Raw genomic sequence first — 19,605 nt, 5'->3', positions numbered from 1 at the left:
GTGTATTTTCCATGTAATTCGCGTAAGGCTACAGCGGTCGATAGATTAATATTTTAGAAGAATCATTAAGCATAACTTGTTTGACTTCCACTCAATATCAGCACATCCTGTTAGCGTGGCACACACATGTGTACATACACTTTACAGTGTTGTACATTCACTGTGGAAATATTAAGACATTTAACTCATACAGTACTTGTATAGATTATAAACATTTTTGCTTTTATCAAAGAGAAAATAAAGCATATGAAAGAAAGTCAGAAAATATACGGTTATATTTTACCGAAATGTATATTTCCTGTCGTATATATTTATATTTCGGTTTTTTGTGTCATCATTATGTTCATTTGGGGTAAGCAACTTAAGACATTTAACTCATACAGTACTTGTATAGATTATAAACATTTTTGATTTTATCAAAGAGAAAATAAAGCATGTAAAAGAAAGTCAGAAAATATACGGTTACATCTTGCCGAAATGTATATTTCCTGGCGTATATATTTATATTTAGTTTGTATTTGTGTGTCATCATGTTCATTTGGGGTAAGCAACTTCAGACATTTAACTGATATAGTACTTGTATAGATTATAAAAATGTAGCTTTTATCAAAGAGAAAATAAAGCATGTAAAAGAAAGTCAGAAAATATACGGTTGTATCTTGCCGAAATGTATACTTCCTGTCGTATATATTTATATTTAGTTGTTTTTGTGTGTCATCATTATGTTCATTTGGTGTAATTTCAACTGTTACTTTCCAATGCTTGACCCTTGTAAACAAGCTGTAGAAAATATATAAAGAGAGCCTTTTGCCGCCTGCTGAAATAGAAAGCCCGCAGTACAGGGCTGCCGGAGTGCCAGCTTGACCACTGTTTTAGAACTGTGCTGGAAATCAATTCAGGGAAAATAGAGGCAATTATTTTTGTCTCCCACATTCGCTGACTAAAGTAGCTGCTAAGCGTGGCCAAGAATAAAATACAGAAATAAAGAGGAGAAAACTCAGACTCTCTCCACCGTGGGGTTTCGGAGACTGCTTCTAGAACATGTGGGTGATTTTAAATCCTGTATACTTAATTAGTGAGACCGTGGATGTTGTCGATTTCCCGAAACCCCTTATTAATGTTTCGCCGTGCGCGCGGTCGGAAGGTAGACTCTCAGAAAAAGCATCCCATTTGAGTTGGAGGCAGATTGGAGCCGTCGAGTGTGTTTTGGTGCCCATGGTGCTGTTGCCTTGAGAGTCGGTGCTTTGCAACGAATGTTTTGGGTTTATGAATCATGCACAACGTCGGTGTTCGTGCTCTGCAAGTACATTCAATGTCAGACACGACAACACTTGAAAATAGACCCTCGTCATCGTCATCCTCTTTGTAAAAGCTTTAGTGGACCTTTAAAGGAGTACTTCAGCAGCAAAAAAAAACCCGAATTGTATTTGAATTCCTCGGCCCGGGTTCCCTTGAATTCTCGAAGAGAACGTTGCTGAACAGAGAATAAGAGATGGAGGACAGTCTTGATGAATTGAGGTAAATAGTGACCCCCTGACCCCCCCTATGAAAACTTAAATTTGGGGCCGATCACAGCAGACGCGACCCTCAAAAAATACGTCGCTAGCGGAACCATTGTTTTCCTGTGGTACGCCTTTCATGCGCGCCTTTTAAATGCCGGGCGTCGCGTTTTTTAGGTGCGCATACAAGTTAAAATATTCTCAACTTTAAAGCGAGAGTGTCACAGCTCATCAATGTCACGCTCGGCCAAGGCAGCCAATCGGATCGAGCAAGAGGCGGGCTTTATTACTTTAACCACTTCTGCCCTGTTTTCGTGTGGTATGAACCGCGGGAAATTCCGAAGAAAATGGCAAACTCCGACAAGACACTAATATTAGCGGTATTTAATTGAGAGCTTTATAATTCTAAACACTACTCCAATACCATCGTGACTCCCGCTCAGCCGAAAGTCCAACTGAAAGCGCTCGTCATCGAGACACAATTCGTGGAATAAATGGTGGTATTCGCCGTACTTTCCTTTTTTATATATATATATATATATCGTGAACCCAAAACGTTTTTCCTCCTCCTCATCCCACATCACAGCAAGGGCAAGAGCGCGACGTCGGCTTGAATCCATTTTGTTTTGCCCGCCACGCTTTTGCAGAGGCCTTTTTGAAGCGGCTGCGCTTTTACAAGGTCTGGTGTGATCGGCCCGTACTCTGCTTTTCTGTGAGAAAAACAAAACCCCAAGCTTTCTTCAACAACTCAAGGTGACATGGGCGAGTAATTCATAAAAAAAATGTTGTGGGTGAAGTATATTCCTTAAAGCTCCTCATACATGTGGTTGCTAATGGTGGATGATTACAAAATACTATAGGAAACTACTGTGATTTTAAAGCATTGTCCTGAAACTTCATCCATCTGCGAATGGAATTATGCAAGTATGATATAAGTTTGATGCATGACTTTGACTCGCTATCATAAAATCATCCCCATCAGTATCTTTTATTCATAGAAAATGAATTCCCCATTTTCATTCCATCTTTCATGTATGCCGTTAACTGTGTGAGTTCTGGCATTAACTGCCTAATCGCATCTCTGGAGTTAATTTTTGCTCACTGGCCTCTCATGCGGAGCTCCTCCGCCTCTTATTGTCCCGTCAAATGAGGTGTGCAAAGATCATCTGTAAGCCATCAGCAACAGAGGCCAAATGGAGGGATAATATACTCCTCCTTATGCAAATATGCACAGCTGCGATCTATGTATTAGCATTCAGTAACAAGTCAAACTGCATAATACTCTGGATAATTAAAAAGGGCACTCCCCCCCCACCCCTACGGCTTATTATCTGCAAATGGGGTCTCTAAGAAGTGAGGGAGAGACAGAAGGTTGACGAGAGGCGGTTGATAGCTCGACAGTTAACGGTTGGAGAAAGCATCCGCCAAATTAATATCGTGAGACTCGACAAGTTTTGAAGACAGGCAAGAGTGACATTTCCATCAGCCCCCCCCCCCCCGCAGAACGAAATTTTCGGATATCAGTCAGTCGCACGCAATTCCAGGATGCTTTATTTTCATTATTTTCATTGGTTGCTGGATTAAATCTTACCCAGATACAACAGATACGTTTTTTCTTTCTTTTTCTGATTGGCTATTGTGTAGCCCATTTTTTTTATTTTGATTGGCTGATAAGTGGCACCTCACAGCAGAACTCCAGGGGAGCGCTTGATTCCTCCACGGTGAGGGCAGCGCGGCCAGCTCATGTTTGCGCACTGCGGCACATTAAAACATTAAATAGCCGAGAGTCTTTTTCAGCGTGAGAAATACGATGTGTGGCGGGAGTGCGTGACTTAAGACCGAAATGCGTGAGTCTCACGCTCAATGCGTGACACTTGAGAGCCCTGGACTTGGACGTTTTGCGGCACGGCGAGGGTTTGCGAATGCGTCGTCCGGACCACTGAGAGGAGAAGAATGCATTCCCGCTGAAAAGAGAGGGAAATGCACGGGTTCCGGCTCACTGCTGATGAACTGCGATACGTTACAGAAGCCGCCTCCTTCATCCCGGAGTCCACGTGTCCCTCGTGTCTCGTGTTCATCCTCCCCGCCGGGCATTTTTGGCGTATGCGGCATCTCTGAACACGAGATGACCCGCACCTGAAGTGTGCCGTGGATAAATAGAGGTTAATGCATTCGGCCGTCTCCTCCCGCTATTCGTCAGCACACGGCACAGCATCGGATCCTGAGGGGCCGCGGTCTGTTCATAAGCACATTTATAAAACGCAACGTTTATTTGTTTCTAGTCGGTGATTAGGGAGTGTATCCTCTCTAAGGAAAACCATGGTTTATTGGACACGTCGTTTAAATCTGTTATAATAACCCTGTACTCGCCAAAAGAATAGATACGTTTTAGGAAACATGAGCAGAATGTTAACAGACAGTTAGTCGAACTATGTGGGATAAAGAAAAAGGGACATATAATACCTGCACTGTCTGTTGTAAACTTATAGACAGAATTCCTGGCTCAACTTTAACTTCTAATACTATAAATACGCTTACATTTGGTTTTACCTTTAAAATAACACGCTGGTTAATCTGGATGAACTTTCCGCTTGTTTAAAACCTGTGTTTACGTTTTTACCGTTTGCCCTGTTGGTCTTACTTCCAGTAACTATTGCAGTGGCTGGTTTTCTTTTATATTTGGTTTTCTTTTATATTCGGTAGCCACTTTTAATGTGATGCCAAAATCATTTTTTGCAGGTTGCAAGGATCACTTTTGTTTTTCCCACTGATCAAAACCAATACTTATATTTAAGGGAACTGACACAACCGCATCGATTTAGGTTTTTCCTGTCGACCATTATTCAGCCAGCTATCAATGAAGTAGCAAAAAAACGCCGCCACTTTAATCCCTCCCACCGAGCTCTGATTGGTCAATTGGCAGACCGGTTTGAACCACGGACCGAGTTCGAGAAAAGAAAATACTTTTTCTTGACTGAATGAGCAACTTTGAAAAGTTAAAAGAGAGAAGAAGAACACATTTAAGAATATGGTTACACACACACACACACACACAGACACACACCTGTCTTCTGATGCTGTGTGTGCTCCGGGCTGATGGTGATTTGCCCTTTCATCTTTCAAACATCTCATCTGCCAGGAATCTCAGTGTTTTGATTTGTTTTCCGAGAAATGCCGCTGCATTGATTGTGTGCATCTTTTTCATGCGCGTCCATTATTCGTACGCACGGATATCTGCGTGCGTAGGTATGCGCGTGGGCGGCAGGAGGCTCCGCTTACGAGCGCCCCGGTAGCCGAGCCCCGTGGAGGGGGTGGCGCAGACTCTGAGCTCAGACGCACCTATTCATCACTCTGAAGCAGGGAGTTCATTAAAATAGCCCACGCAGCCTCCTCCGTGGCCCCTGAGCCGGAGCCAGCCTCCCGTGCGAAACAAACCGGGTCGGAAAGTGATCTCGACACTCGAGCAGTGACCGACGATGAAAGAGAGAAAAGCCGTTGGCTGCGGCCTAATTGCGCAGATACTCGGCCAAGGTCGCGTCCTATCTCCGACTGTTTTTCGATAATTTCAACAACATTTCTTTGTTCGTTAAAAAAATGAATAAAAAAATTAAATACATATCTCAGATCACAAATACAGTCGTTTTTTCCTTCAGTTATTCGAGGTCCAAGTGGTTAACTCATCTTGCTCGACTTAGATTAGAGGAGAATGTTGGCGAGTTGATTGTCGACTTTTATTGTTATCAGACAACTAGATTCTCTACTTTGCACCAATGATCATCAAAACAGACTTCTGTACTTTTTAATATCAGAAGGAAGAAAGATGAAACATCTGGTGTTGGAGAATTGTTTTGGTTTTTTACTCTCACTCTCCCAAAATTGTAATTTTGCATCCGTTAATTACACCGTGGACATGAAATGAAAAAAAGAACTCAAATAGATCGGAGCATCTGAAAGTTGTAGCGTAATCAAATTCTTCGGTATTATATGCTAAATGCATACGAGTTTTTAGGAAAATGACTGCTAAATAAACCACCTCTCCAAAACGCCTCGGGCTCATTCATCGACTAAAAAGAGTCAAAGAACAAAAAGTGAACGTAGCCTTCTGAATGCTATGAGAGAGACAACGTTATTGCCTCAATTGAAAACTGTATATTCCACTTTTACTCTTTACTCTTGCTCATTAGTCTATATTTCTATACCGCAGTGACTTTTTATAGTAGCGATATGACCTGTTCGTTTTGCATATGCATGAAGAGAGAAGAGTCAAATTCCTTTCATGTGTGATCTTAACTGGAGTGAAAAATCTCTGAATCGCAGACACTGCCAACCATCTGGCAGCAAAAGGCCAGATATATATATATATATATAAATATATATATTTTTTTCAGTGAATGTAAATCCAGTATCCGCAAAGAGGCCTTTGTAGATCGGTTGTGGGTGTAATGTATTCGGTAACAAAGTCGTCCTCTTTGGTCGCTATCTTCATCACTTGAATTTTCCGGAGTGGCACAGCGTGCTGTTGCTCTCTCTCTGAGCACACTTTCTGTTGCCTGGAAACAATTCTTGCATCTCGTATCCCTACCGCTGTCCGCTCGCACGCAGACATCACTCACCGAAGGACTAATAGACGAGGCGGAGGGACCCAGAGTGGGCCCACTGGGAAAAAATAATCTACTTCTGAGCAGCAGCATCCTCAGCGCGTCAGTTTTTCTCTTTTAGTGCATGCCAACTAACGCCGTCCACCGTGTTCACACTCTGAGGGAAGCAGTGAGGCTCTCCTCCCGTCCAGTGGACACACGCTGACCATCGAGACAGGGCGAGGGTACGGATGTTTGATTTAAAACAAGACGTTCAATAAATATATAAGACGGTTTTATAAATACATCAAAGATAAAGCACAAGCATCCGTTAAGGTGAGGGTTCAGTATATTCGGATGCCAACGTGCCGATTAAACTGCTCAGTTTGCAAATGTACCTTTTGATGGACACTTTAATGACAGGAGTTCTAAAACCGGATGAACTAGAACTCACTGGGATAATATGTATCTTTGCCAAGGCTGCCCAGTAGCTTGTGCATTTATTTTTAAGCAATATTCTCGGCAAAAATGTCATTAAAACGTATTTTTAAAACTGTTCATATTCAACAACAGTTGAGACATTTATTTATTTATATCTGTGTCCTGATCCAAATTCATTGTGACAGACAATCTTGGATTATTGTATTCATTCAAAGTAATAATCTTGAGGGATTTCATTTACACAAATGAATAAGTGACTATCTATTGCCGTATGAGGTATCGCAACGGGAATGGAGCCTATGACCCACTGATGTGGAAAGCCTTTGCATCTGCAGTGTTACAAACTGGGTGTCTGGAGTGACACACACATCATACTCTATGTGAAGTGAGTCAAGACGCACATGCAAGTACCGCTTATCTCCGTAGGTACCGCCAAAGAGAACCAAACGGAGATCTTAGAGATTGAGACTTAACTCGAGGAAATGCTTTAAAATGTCAGAGATGTCCAAATAATAATAATAATAATAACAGCATGAGGAATAATGAAAAAGAAGGAAAAAAAAGATGTATTTTTAAATTAAACTTAGAATATTTAAAATATAGGTTGGCAGGAAAAACGTTTTATATATATATATACAGGACTGTCTCAGAAAATTAGAATATTGTGATAAAGTTCTTTATTTTCTGTAATGCAATTAAAAAAACAAAAATGTCATGCATTCTGGATTCATTACAAATCAACTGAAATATTGCAAGCCTTTTATTCTTTTAATATTGCTGATTATGGCTTACAGCTTAAGAAAACTCTAAAATCCTATCTCATAAAATTTTAATATTTCCTCAGACCAAGTAAAAAAAAAGATTTATAACAGCTGAGTGTTTGTCAAGGCTCAGGAAACCCTTGCAGGTGTTTCGAGTTAATTAGACAATTCAAGTGATTTGTTTAATACCCTACTAGTATACTTTTTCATGATATTCTAATATTTAGAGATAGGATATTTGAGTTTTCTTAAGCTGTAAGCCATAATCAGCAATAAATCAGAATAAAAGGCTTGCAATATTTCAGTTGATTTGTAATGAATCCAGAATGCATGACATTTTTGTTTTTTTAATTGCATTACAGAAAATAAAGAACTTCATCACAATATTCTAATTTTCTGAGACAGTCCTGTATGTGTCAATATGTATGTATATATATATTTATACATATATGTATATATATACATATATGTATATCTTTGAAATATTCTCCGACCAACCTTTTCTCAAATTTAATTCAAATTTTTTTTTGTTGCACAGCACAGCCAATTCTCCAAACACAGGAGGTTGTTCTTTTCTCTTTTTTTTTACCTCATTTTTGCTCTGTGACCAAAGGGCTCCCCCCCCCCCCCCCCTTGTTGTGTGCAGCCGCAGTGACCTCCGAAGTTATCCTCAGCCACAACAGCTGCACATGCATCATTTGGCTCCATGTGGGTTACTGTGAGCAAAAAAAAGAAAAAAGATCTGTGTGTGCGAGCGTACATTTCTTTACAAATGGGGAGAATCCTTTATGTTCTGCTGTAGGTTCCGCCGTGCTTTGCGATTGTCGGATGGTGGCGCGCCGGAGCAGATGTGGCCTTTAAATGGCCTTCTCTTTGGGAAGCAGGTGGCTGAGTGTGATAGATCATAGATGTCATCTCTGGTTCTGCTGTGTTCTGTATTAATACGACCAGAATGAGTTCCTGTCTTTGGCGCTTCTAGAAAAACACACGTGCACAGCATCCTCCTGCAAACCTTTCAGGCTCATTTATGTGTGACAATCGGACACGCACTTCCTGCAGGGAGGAGCAGACCAGCCGTGATGAAGGAGCCCTGAAATCCCAGCGCTCCCCAGCGTGGGACCTTTCCTCCCCTCTAATGACCTGTAAAAGTCCACCAGCTCAAAGAGCCAAAGTGTAATGCAGTTTGATGTGGAAAACGTTTTAGTCGGATGTTCGCCGTGCCGTCACATGCCTGTCGAAGCTTCTTCCAGGATGCACCTTTTGCACCATAGTGACTTTGCACAACTGTATGAAAAAAATAAGAAAACTAGAACGGGCACTCGGTAGAGCGCATACCCTCGCATATCACAAGATTGGGCATTGAATTATGAACATGTTGGCATTAGTTGCATGCCAATTGGATAAAAATTGACCGTGCTATGGTAAAAAGAAGATTTTGACCTTTTCATGACCTTGACCGTTGACCCGATCGATCCCAAAATCTAATCAAATGGTCCTTGGATAATAACCAATCATCCCACCAAATTTCATGCGATTCGGGTTAATACTTTTTTAGTTATGCGAGTAATACGCATACAAATAAATGAATAAATAAATACACGGCGATCAAAACATCACCTTCCGCATTTTCAATGCGAAGGTAATTAAAAAAAAAAGTGGGGAAAAAACAGAGAACGGAATTATAGTTGTATTTGATTTTTTTTAATGACGTGTGCGCTCTCCTCGGGGCCTGTCCCATTTCTCTCCTCGTGCTGCTGCTGCTCTCTATTCCCGGAGAAGAGAGAGGGCGTTGGGAACGAGCCCACAGCAAACAGGACTAAAAATAATGACACTGTGGCTCTGTTTGAGCGTCGCTGCTCTCTGCCTTCCCCTCAGGAATCGCTCTCTAAATACACACAGCGCCGAAGCTCTGGGCTTGTCTGCGTGCCTCCTCAGTCATTTTCTTAAAATATCCAAAAGCCTTATTGATCTGGCCCCCGTCAGCCTCCGACTGTTGTGTAGGGCGAGGTTTGGACCCAAACGCAGCAGGCAGAGTTTCAAAATAAAAAGGTTTCCTTTAATTGTTCACTGAGCAGAACCACAGTCTGGCAACAGGAGAGAAACAAACAGGAACAGGGACAAGAACCGGACAGGAACAAAAACGACCAGACAAAGAACAAGCAGAAAGACACAGGCTAAATACACTGGGGAAAACGAGACACAGGTGGAGACGATCAGGGCGTGGCTGGGGACAATCAGGAACGAAACAAGCACAAGGAAGGAAGCGCAGGGAAACAGGAAACGAGACAGGGACTTCAAAACAAAACAGGAAACACTCCAAATCATAACACCGACGCATTAGATCTCTCTCTCTCTCCACCGCCTTTACTCAAACACGACTCTTGTGTGTTTTGAGTTTTTCCCCGCCGTGCGAGCGGCCTTGTTTGCTCGGGGTTTCGCAAACACCGGAGGAACCTCGAGCAGAGCGCCGGGCGCGGGCGGCTGCGAACGCGAGCAACAATTATTGTTATCATCACCCCCGTTTCTTCCCACTGCTCAATTAATTGTAATCAAATGTTTACAATGCACTAACAGCTTGGAATCCTCGATGTAATAATGATTTGAAATGATTTAAAATGATCGCCCCAAACAAAGCCTAATTACTTTGCTGCGAGCGGTGATGTATTGTCGCTGTCCAATCACAGGCGGAGAGGCGAGCAGCGGGAAACGTGGATAATTGAGCTCCGACTGTTCGTTCTATCTGCCGCCGCGGATCTTTTGTGGCATACGTACGTGCGTCTCGTTTTCTTTTTTTTCCCCCTCTTCCACGCACGCCATTGCTCTCTTCTCGCCCTTCTATATCGCTTCCAAAATTCATCATGTCACCCAGGTGGTTCCATCCTCTAATCCCTAAATGTTCCGCCTTCCTCCCCGACTCTCTCCTCCCGCCTCCTGTTACATTTCCTCATTTTCTGCCTCACCTCCTCTGCTTCTTCACTCCCTCCTTCACTCGGTCGGCCTCCCCTTGCGCCCCGTGGAGCGTCGCTCCTCCAGCTTCTGCCACCCCGTCTTCACCGAGAGGCGGCGCACACGGCCCTCTGGTCTCAGCCCGAGCGTGTTTGCGGTTCCCCGGCGCTCCGCTCCGAGGTGGCTGACGCACGGCGACCGGAGAGCTAGCGGCGTGAAGCTGAGCGAACATCTCCATCCGAGCTGTTTTTAAACTGTGTGAAGTGAATTCAGTGACGTGAAGCTGAGGTGTTTTGAAAGAAACTTGTCAACCCAGATATTAAGCTTTGTTATCTCCTTCAGAATTTACTGAATGGTTTGAATTCCTATGAATATATGTATATATGTAAATTGAATTAAATATTCAGTTCGGAAAAGGAAATAGGATTTTTCTTTTTTACAAGACGCTTACAACTCGAGGGTTAGATGAGAAGATACTGTAGATAAAGCCAGGGCCAAGAGGAGAATAGCTTAGCTTAGCATAAAAAGCGGAAGCAGGGATAAACGGCTAACCTGGCTCTGTCCAAGGGCTCAAAAATACATCCCTCAACATCATTTTGGTTTCTTCAAGGAATAAATAACAAGATATAACATATTCATTTGGGAACTTGAGAGGTTCACGTAGATAAATGTTTCAACCTTTGGAGCGAGCTAGGCTACTTCGTAGGCTAGGCTAACCACATGTTTAGTTAGGGCGACCAGATGTCCTCTTTTCCCCGGACATGTCCTCTTTTTGAGACCTAAAAAATGCGTCCGGCAGGGATTCCAAAAACGTCCGGGATTTTGCTTCGTCGGATATTTGTGTTTCTCTGGGTTTTCATAAACTAGTATGTACCCCTTACAAGTTTTGGAAATGGTATCTCCCTTACGTTCCACCTTCTTGCGCGAGCTCTGACTGGAGAGAGAACAGTCATTGGTCGACCGATCTCAGGGTTGCCAGATACACGATAATTATCCCCCAAATACGACCATTTTGAGCCTTTGGTACGATACTTCACCATTTCCAATCCGGCAACACTGAGCACCTTGCCGCCTCCCCGAGACGAAGTGTCCTCTTTTTCACAAACTCAAATCCGGTCACTCTAGTTTAGTGTTCGGACGTGAGAGTGGCTTCAATCTTCTCGTCTGATTCCTCGTTTCCCAAAGCTTTCAGCGGTGGCTTGTTTATTTGCGTCCCAGAAAGCATTAAGTGGGCATTATCGGGGACAACATTCAACTCTCCGCCATGAATAGAGATCTGAAAAAAGAAACATCTGCATGAATCACTCGGACTTCTGATTAACTCACTGCTCTGGTTTTGCACTGAAGCAAGACTTTAATCATATTATACTCTTATGGCCTGGAGTCCAGTTAATTTCCCCATAACTAGGAAACGCCTCCCATTTAAAGATTTGAAGGGTTTTTACCAGGAAAAATACGCTTCGCTAAACCGTTAAATTACAATCAGTGTAAGAGAAAGCGGTAAGTCTGGGCGTTCGTGGACAGCGTGGAAGTGATCATACATGAGAAAGAGTATTCACATAACAGTTGTTCATCCTTTGATCAGCTAATTAAAGATGCATAGTTCTTGTAAATGCAGCACTGGACTGGCATTTCAAAATGTCGCCATGGGTTTATCCACAGTGTGAACTTTAAGGAGATTTTAATGCAAGAATGCCCAGTTCCAGTCCTTCAAAAAGATAGTGATTGCATAATAAGGGGAATAGAAAGCAAGAGTGATTCTATTCCAGAATAAGCTACAGTCGCACTCCTCAGTCGCTGCATTACGGGCGAATCCAGAACGAATCCGTTTCTCTTCATCGCAAGTCACCGCCGCCCACAGTGAACGCACCATCGTCGTTACATCATTTGAACTTTTCAAACTTCCGCTCTCAAACTTGTTTGCAGCCGCAAATGTCACGTCACTTACATTTCGGCAGCAAACGAGAAAAACAAAGCGCCAAACGACGAGCGCGGAGACGGCAGACGCATCGAGCATTTACGAGTCGTCGCGTTTAAGATCGCTGCTTGTTTGAGGTAAACCGGAAAGAAGAGGGAGCGGCAACGCTGGGATGTGATGCACAATGCCGCGCGTATAAAAACAGATCGTTAAACGTGTTACAGTCTTTGAACCCAAACTTCCCCGGCTGCATCCAGGCAAACGGTGTTTAACCCGGGATGATGCGTCGCCCGCTGTGAGGACCAGATGTCAGCGATTTCACGAGAAGGGCAAAAAATGGAAAGTTTGAAGTTTGAAGCCGTGCTGGTGGATCACTGTTTTGGTCCCGACTGAACTACTGGAGGTCCTGCCATGATTATTATAATTTTTTGACATAATGATATTTATGGTCAGCAGGAAATTAATCGCGCAATTTATCCCGTGGAATATCTTCTTTACATATTTCCACCACATTGTCGTCGGCATCATTCGTGCTCGCGGCTAACGCTACTTACCGAATGATCAAATAAATCAGCATGTCGGCTCGGTCCTTTTGAACATGTCGGCATGCCGATGTTGGCGTTTAGCTCAAATCCCAGCTGTGCCATGATTGCATGGCGGCAGAATCGGATGCTGCATTATGGAGTCAGACGGACGGCAGAACGACAGGATGGCTTCACGTATGATTACATGGGTTGTGATGGTGATGACATAGAATATATATATATATATTTTTACGTCTATTAATTAATAAAACTATTCTAGTAATGCACGTAGCTATAAAATGCAACTTTTAATAAGTATTCCATTGTATAGTTATTAAACCTTCTCCTTGAACAAGTTTTATTGATATAAGTATTTACCTTTGGACGGCAATGGCGTTTACTGTTACCGTTGGCGGGTTATATGAAGAAAATCAAATATTATAATAATAACTCAATTTCAAAATTGGGATGTTTTATGCTGCCTTCACACCGAAAGTGGTGCAAAGTTTTCCCGAGAGTATAGATCCCATGCAACGTCAATGTACCGAACGCGGCATTCGGGTTGATGCATTTTGACATTTTGTAACGCAGCCTTTAAAACCAGGAGAAGACGACACTTCAGCGAGACATTTTACATCAAAAATCGAAGACCGTATTTTGCATCATCTAGTATCGATATAATATAGATATACTGCCCGGCACTATCTGCTGGACCCACCTAACTCTACCCTCCTGCTCTCATTCACGATCATAATATCCGGTTTGCCGTCGCCACGCCACCTGATTCCATGTGAATGCTGCATTTGTCCATTTTCCTGCTGCACCCTTTGACCTTTTAAAACATAAAAAAAACAAAACAATCAGGTCATTTCAGGGAAATGCATTCCGTTATATTTTCTTTTCAGCATTTCTGTGAGTTTTCGTATACAGTCAACTCTGCTTCAAACAAATGTAGACTAATCAACGACGACAGAAAATATCTGGTCCAGCTCTGCTTCACACGGGACCGGCACGCTGCTCTCAGAACAGCCAGGACAAAGCAATCACATCGCGCTATTGATTGTGTGATTGTAATATTAGCCTTGTCGACAGCTGCACTCGCCATGCCTTAACCAGCAGGTGGTCAATACAGCACATCATTGCAGGCTGATTGAATATGTTTATTGAATTTCTGGCCAGGCAGGCAGCCGGATGTCTGATTACCTCAACTATTACCACAAAGCATTGCCATGAGGTTAAGTTGGTAAATGGTTTGTCCGACAAACTGTGGCACCAGCAGAAATAGAAATGTGGGAGCTGTGGTGGTGTTGATGTTGTGCTTCCTGTGGCTTTGATCCTTTCTTTGCAGCGTAATGAATCTCTCTCACGTCACTTGTATCACGAATATCTCCTCCAGATGATTCACCGCCACAGATCAAACTTTCTCTCTGTGCTCTCTCAAGCAAGACCGGCTCCCTTTTAAGAGATTCTTCACACAGAAGAGAGGCTGACAATAAAAAAAAGGCAGATATTCATGCGCCGGCATCGCATTTTCTCAAAAGATTAAAGCTTTCCTCCCCTCTATCTCTCTTTTCATCAATACCGAAAAACACTGTGACGGCAAAAGCCCATTTTCTCCTGCACTCCCAAATGCCTCCGCAGTGCAACGGGGAGGTTGTCATGTGTAATAAATAGCCCTGAGGTAATTAGAAACACGCTGCTCTTCCAGGAGAAAAACAAGATTGTGAAAAAGTGATGATGAATAAATAGAAAAGGAAAAAAAACTAAACAGAAATGGATGACTGAGGGATGCGCCCGGCTGGCTCCGAAACAGTTGCCGGGGCTGCACTGTTGATGCTCTCTGCTGCTTGGCAGAGGACGCAGGGGGCTTTTGCCAATTCATTAACCTGTGAGGTAAGGAGGCTTCACACCGTCTCCAGCAGGGCTCCAAACACCGCCCACTTGTCTTGTCACTTCTCAGCTGATGGTGTGTTTCTGAATGTTTACGTGTGTGTGTGTTAATGTCTGACATCTGTGTTTGAGGCTCAGGGACTGAAAGAGACTGCAATATGAGAGGATGTAGTTCAGTTTAATTGAGCACAGCGATGCCTTTTTACCCTCTCTACGAGAACATACATTGTTTACACTACACAGTGAACCACCAGATCCTTATCTCCTCCCTGCAGGACCTGGGTATTAAGATAAGATAAGATAAGATAATATTAGATATTCCTTTATTAGTCCCACAGTGGGGACATTTCATGATCACAGCAGCGGGTGCACATTAGAGCATTAATACAAATAAAAACTAGAACGGGCACACGGTAGAGCGCATACCTTCGCATATCACAAGATTGGGCATTGAATTATGAGCATGTTGGCATTAGTTGCATGCCAATTGGATAAAAATTGACCGTGCTATGGTAAAAAGAAGATGTTGACCTATCCATGACCTTGACCTTGACCTTTGACCCGATTTATCCCAAAATCTAATCAAATGGTCCCCCGGATAATAACCAATCATCCCACCAAATTTCATGCGATTCGGTTTAAATTTTTTTTTGTTATGCGAATAACACGCATACAAATAAATAAATATATAAATACACGCCGATAACCCATAACCTTCCGCATTTTCAATGCGAAGGTAAATACAAATATAACACAATAACAATACTAAATACTAATGCTAAAATACTAAATTTACAGAGGAAACAATATATACAAAATATATAAACAAGGCAGTGACCAAAGTGAGTTTCCAGCAGGTTAAAGTGTCCAGGAAAATAAAGTGCTGAGTGTGCCAAGATCTCCAGCGATCTCAATAATAATAATAAATATTAAATGTTCTTGTTGTTCCGAGTTTTGGGATAAAAGAGTCAGTGAAATTATATGTAATGTAATCATATAATGCACATGTGTATTTGCTCCCGACATTTAGAGGGCATTGGAGTTGGAGTCTGGACACCCTCCTCTGGCACCGTTGGGTCCGATGCCAGGGAAAGAATTTGGGTGGAGGGTTTGCATCCTCAGGTTTTGTCAGGTTTGGGCTACTGAAACATTTCATTCAAATTGCAATACGTCTTATATTTACAATGGATCCAAGGACATGTGATGTGAAAGGTTTTGCAAGTATTTAAAGTTCGTCGATCTCCGTAGTTCCCTTTCAGCTCAGTCGGGCGTTTTGATCTCTTTTCAGCTCATTGATTTTGGTTCTCCGGGCCACAACTTTACTCTTCTGGTTCACTTTGACTCCTCATCAGCATCGTTCTCCAACGCAGCGAGTACAGTGGATTACTTAGTGGCTAAAATGCCAGATATTTCCCACAGGAGCTTTTGGAAACCTAGACAGGCGTTGCTAAACCTTTCCCCACGGAGCTACAGAAAGGTGCGACTCCATCTATCGTTATTCCGGGTCATTGGCAGGCTTCTGGCCGCAGGCTGTGAATCAGACTATTGGAAACAAAACCAGAGCTACAAGAAGAGTGACTATCGGTCTTCCATTTGTTACAAGGGCAGATTCACAACTCCAGAGACAGATATAACTTCGCCATGCCACTGTTCCCAAATACATGATGTAATGCAGCTTTAAAAATAGGGAAACATTGTGATTTTAGTCAACACATACTTCAAGTCAATGTTGACTTCTTGAACCCGAGAACATGATCTTCCCTACTTTAAGTGCTTTGAGTTTATCTCGTGGTAGTTGCCAGAGGTGGAAACTGAAGGAAAAAACAATGATCGATGTTGACTACACATTTTATTTCTGCTTCTGCTCTTGTGTCATTTCTAGAATCCCAATTTCACCAGTTTAAATGGCACAAAAAACATTGGTTTGAATACATCACCGCCTCCTACCCGCTGCTCTGAGCCGCCCCGTCGTTAAACGGATTGATCCCACCTCACTTAAATGCGGCATACGCTGCAGCCACATTGACAAGGAGAAGGGGCTTAGTCATCACTGGATGTGACATGGATGGGAAATGAAAGACGCAGACACTAATAGACAAATCAATATTCACCATTTTGAATGTGGCATCAGGCTCCCTGGGCCAAAGATGGCGGATTTGATCTGATAACAATCCCAGTCATGAGACCCTGGCATCTGCAACTTGGTGCAACCTTTGTTTGTGAGTTTTTCTGCATTCCAATGTTTGTGTGATGAGAGCGAAGGAGGCAACCGCAGACGTGTTGGATGGATGTCATCTTCGCACCCTGTGATGCTGCACATTTGCATCCTGTGTGTCTGAGTCACGTGTGTGCGTGTGTGTGTGTGCGTCTGCTGCCAACGATCACATGAAAACACAAGTGTGTCTTTTTTTAAATAACACCCGTTGAACAAGTTTGTTCTTAGAAAACCAAATGTTGTATTGGATGTCTTTAAGACTATCAGTGTTTAGCCCAGGGCAGGAAATGTACATATTTTTTTGTGAAATCCAGGAAAAAAAAAAAAATTGGGGGCACTTTTTGAAACTTGTGAAATAACATCTAACCTTTGTTCAAAAATAACAAATATACTTATTTAGGCTTGCAGTATATGAGCAATTGTCATATAAATGGCAATAATATGACTTTTAGGCAATAGTATACAGATTCAAAGTGGTTTTTTTTAACAAAAAACAAACAGAAAACAGAAATCAGACAATCATATTAAATTGTATTTTTATTTCTTTGTGGTTATTCATTGTACTATTAACAATAATAACTTTTTTATTATTATTTTTAAATCATTAAAAATGATATTTATTGATTTTGTGTCTGTGTACCTACCTAGTACAGGGAATACAGACAAAACAAAGAACCAAACGCTATTAAAGTATCCTAATTATTAGAGGAAATGCCCCTCTCCTACTGATATCAGGGGCAACATTATATTTCTTTGCCCTTGTGTATTTCCGACGCTGGTGCAGCCTGTGCTCATGAATAATTTCCTCAACATTAGAACAATCTGCAGCTCTTCATTTGTTTCCAATGCCCACGCTCCGTGTCAATGCAGGAGGAAGCACCCGAGCTCAGACGTTTGGGGACCGGTAAGAATACTGAATACCACGCAAACATCGACATAGAATGTAAAAGAATAATGACATCGGAGGGAGCCACGGTGTTGTCAACATCTCTAATATCAACGCTCTTGTTTTATCAACAGATAACGCATACTGAACCATTTTTTGACTCTTTTTAAATGCATGTTGTTAGGTTACATTTTTACCTTCGCATTGAAAATGCGGAAGGTTATGTTTTGATCGCCGTGTATTTATTTATTTATCTATTTGTATGCGTGTTACTCGCATAATTAAAAAAGTATTAAACCGAATCGCATGAAATTTGGTGGGATGATTGGTTATTATCCGGGGACCATTTGACTAGATTTTGGGATCGATCTGGTCAAAGGTCAAGGTCAAGGTCATGAAAAGGTCAAACTCTTCTTTTTACCATAGCACGGTAAATGTTTATCCAATTGGCATGCAACTAATGCCAAAATGTTCATAATTCAATGCCCAATATTGTGATATGCGAAGGTATGCGCTCTACCGAGTGTCCGTTCTAGTTTAACATATTTTTTTCTTTTTCCACTGTTCCAGGCATTATCTTCCATTTTTCTCTGCTGGTATGAAAATCAACTCTTGTCTATCACAATGAATATCAAGTCTATGTATGCATACGTGTGCATGTTCAGTGTCTGTGTTTGCCTGTTAGGTGACAGTCGTCTTCTGTAAAGCAGCATAACAGAACTGAGCGTGACTCCACGTGGAAAGCCTCTCAGGTTGCAGGAGGATGTCGATAGCGGATCGCTACTTAGCTCCTCTTCCGAGAGATGACCAGTCAGCAGGCCAGGAATCTGAGACTGACTTGGTTTTACACAGTCGTCACATCAGAGGTATTTATCTTTACGAGCGTATTAATGTGACTCTTAAAACCTTGAAAGCAATCTGGGGGCAATTGACAGCTGCAAACTTGGGCTTTATCCAGGGAAAGATTGCCTAGCGTTAAATTAAAGGTTTAGTTCGCCATTCATGGAAAGATGCTCAGTCGCTTCTTTTCAGAACGTGAGGCGAGAAGATTAATAACGTCTCATAACTGTGAGGTAAATATCAAGGTACAGCCAGGAGGTGGTTAGCTTAGCTAAGCATGAGGGAGATAGCCCGCCTAGCACCGCCGCTAAACACATTACATCTTGTTTGTTCTTCAGACTATTTCTGAGGTGAGGACAGTGACTTCCTGTCGCCGTGAGGTCGCCGAGCATTACTGCCAAGAAGTAAACCGTTACATAATCACGCTCATGTAGTTTTGTCTTTTTGACATCGAAACATCGTCTACAATAAATGGGGCAACCCCCCAGGGCAGTCGATTATCTTGTTTTCCCTTTTTAACTCTTTAGCTTCCTTTCTAAATTGATCACTCACTGGTCATATTTGTAAATGATGTAACATCAATGACTTCTGCATCGTGTTTACACATTTTTTAAAAGACAATTTCTGTAGTTTTAAGCTAAAATCCGAACAAATTACACCTTTTTAACAATATAAAACAACTACAAACATTCATCTACATTCATGGTGAATGTCAATTGTTTGTAGTTCATAAAATCTATTGAAGTTGATGCTTTTCTAAATTATCGGTAATATGTTTTCTCATTTCTTGTTTTCTCTCTCTGAATCCCTTCCTCTTTCATGGGTTTACTGATTCAGTGAAGTTTTGATTTATTATTCAGATGATATTAGAGCATAAATGCACAATGTTTATCTGCCAGTCTTACCGGAGAAAAGGGATTGCATGTTGTTTTACATGTGAATTAAATGTAGGAGACAACAAGAGAGAAATACTGGAGGTGAAGATACTTTGATTAGATTTGAGAGGAGCGGAATGTGAAATCTGATAAAGAACAGGACAATATACACATTTGCAAAAACAATTTCGAATGAATTTCACATGTTCCTTGAATATCTCGTTCTTCAAAGA

General features: G+C 42.0%; 1 protein-coding gene across 4 annotated transcripts in view; it reads left to right on the top strand.

Annotated features, from left to right (window-relative positions):
• The window catches only part of tafa3a (TAFA chemokine like family member 3a), a 124,651-nt gene that overhangs the window by 29,973 nt on the left and 75,073 nt on the right, over nt 1-19,605 (top strand). The window contains exons 1-2 of one of the 4 annotated variants that reach the window (XM_056437788.1): nt 17,490-18,253; nt 18,343-18,523. The exons of the other annotated variants lie outside the window; for them this stretch is intronic. The gene's annotated coding sequence lies outside the window, so the exon portion shown is untranslated. Of the gene's footprint in view, nt 1-17,489; nt 18,254-18,342; nt 18,524-19,605 lie in introns of those variants that run through there. 4 annotated transcript variants of the gene reach the window in all.

The sequence above is a fragment of the Pseudoliparis swirei genome, chromosome 18 (genome assembly GCF_029220125.1).
Source record: "Pseudoliparis swirei isolate HS2019 ecotype Mariana Trench chromosome 18, NWPU_hadal_v1, whole genome shotgun sequence".
Taxonomy (NCBI): domain Eukaryota; kingdom Metazoa; phylum Chordata; class Actinopteri; order Perciformes; family Liparidae; genus Pseudoliparis; species Pseudoliparis swirei.
The sequence above is the reverse complement of the archived record's forward strand: the minus strand, read 5'-3'. Positions and strand labels throughout refer to the sequence as shown.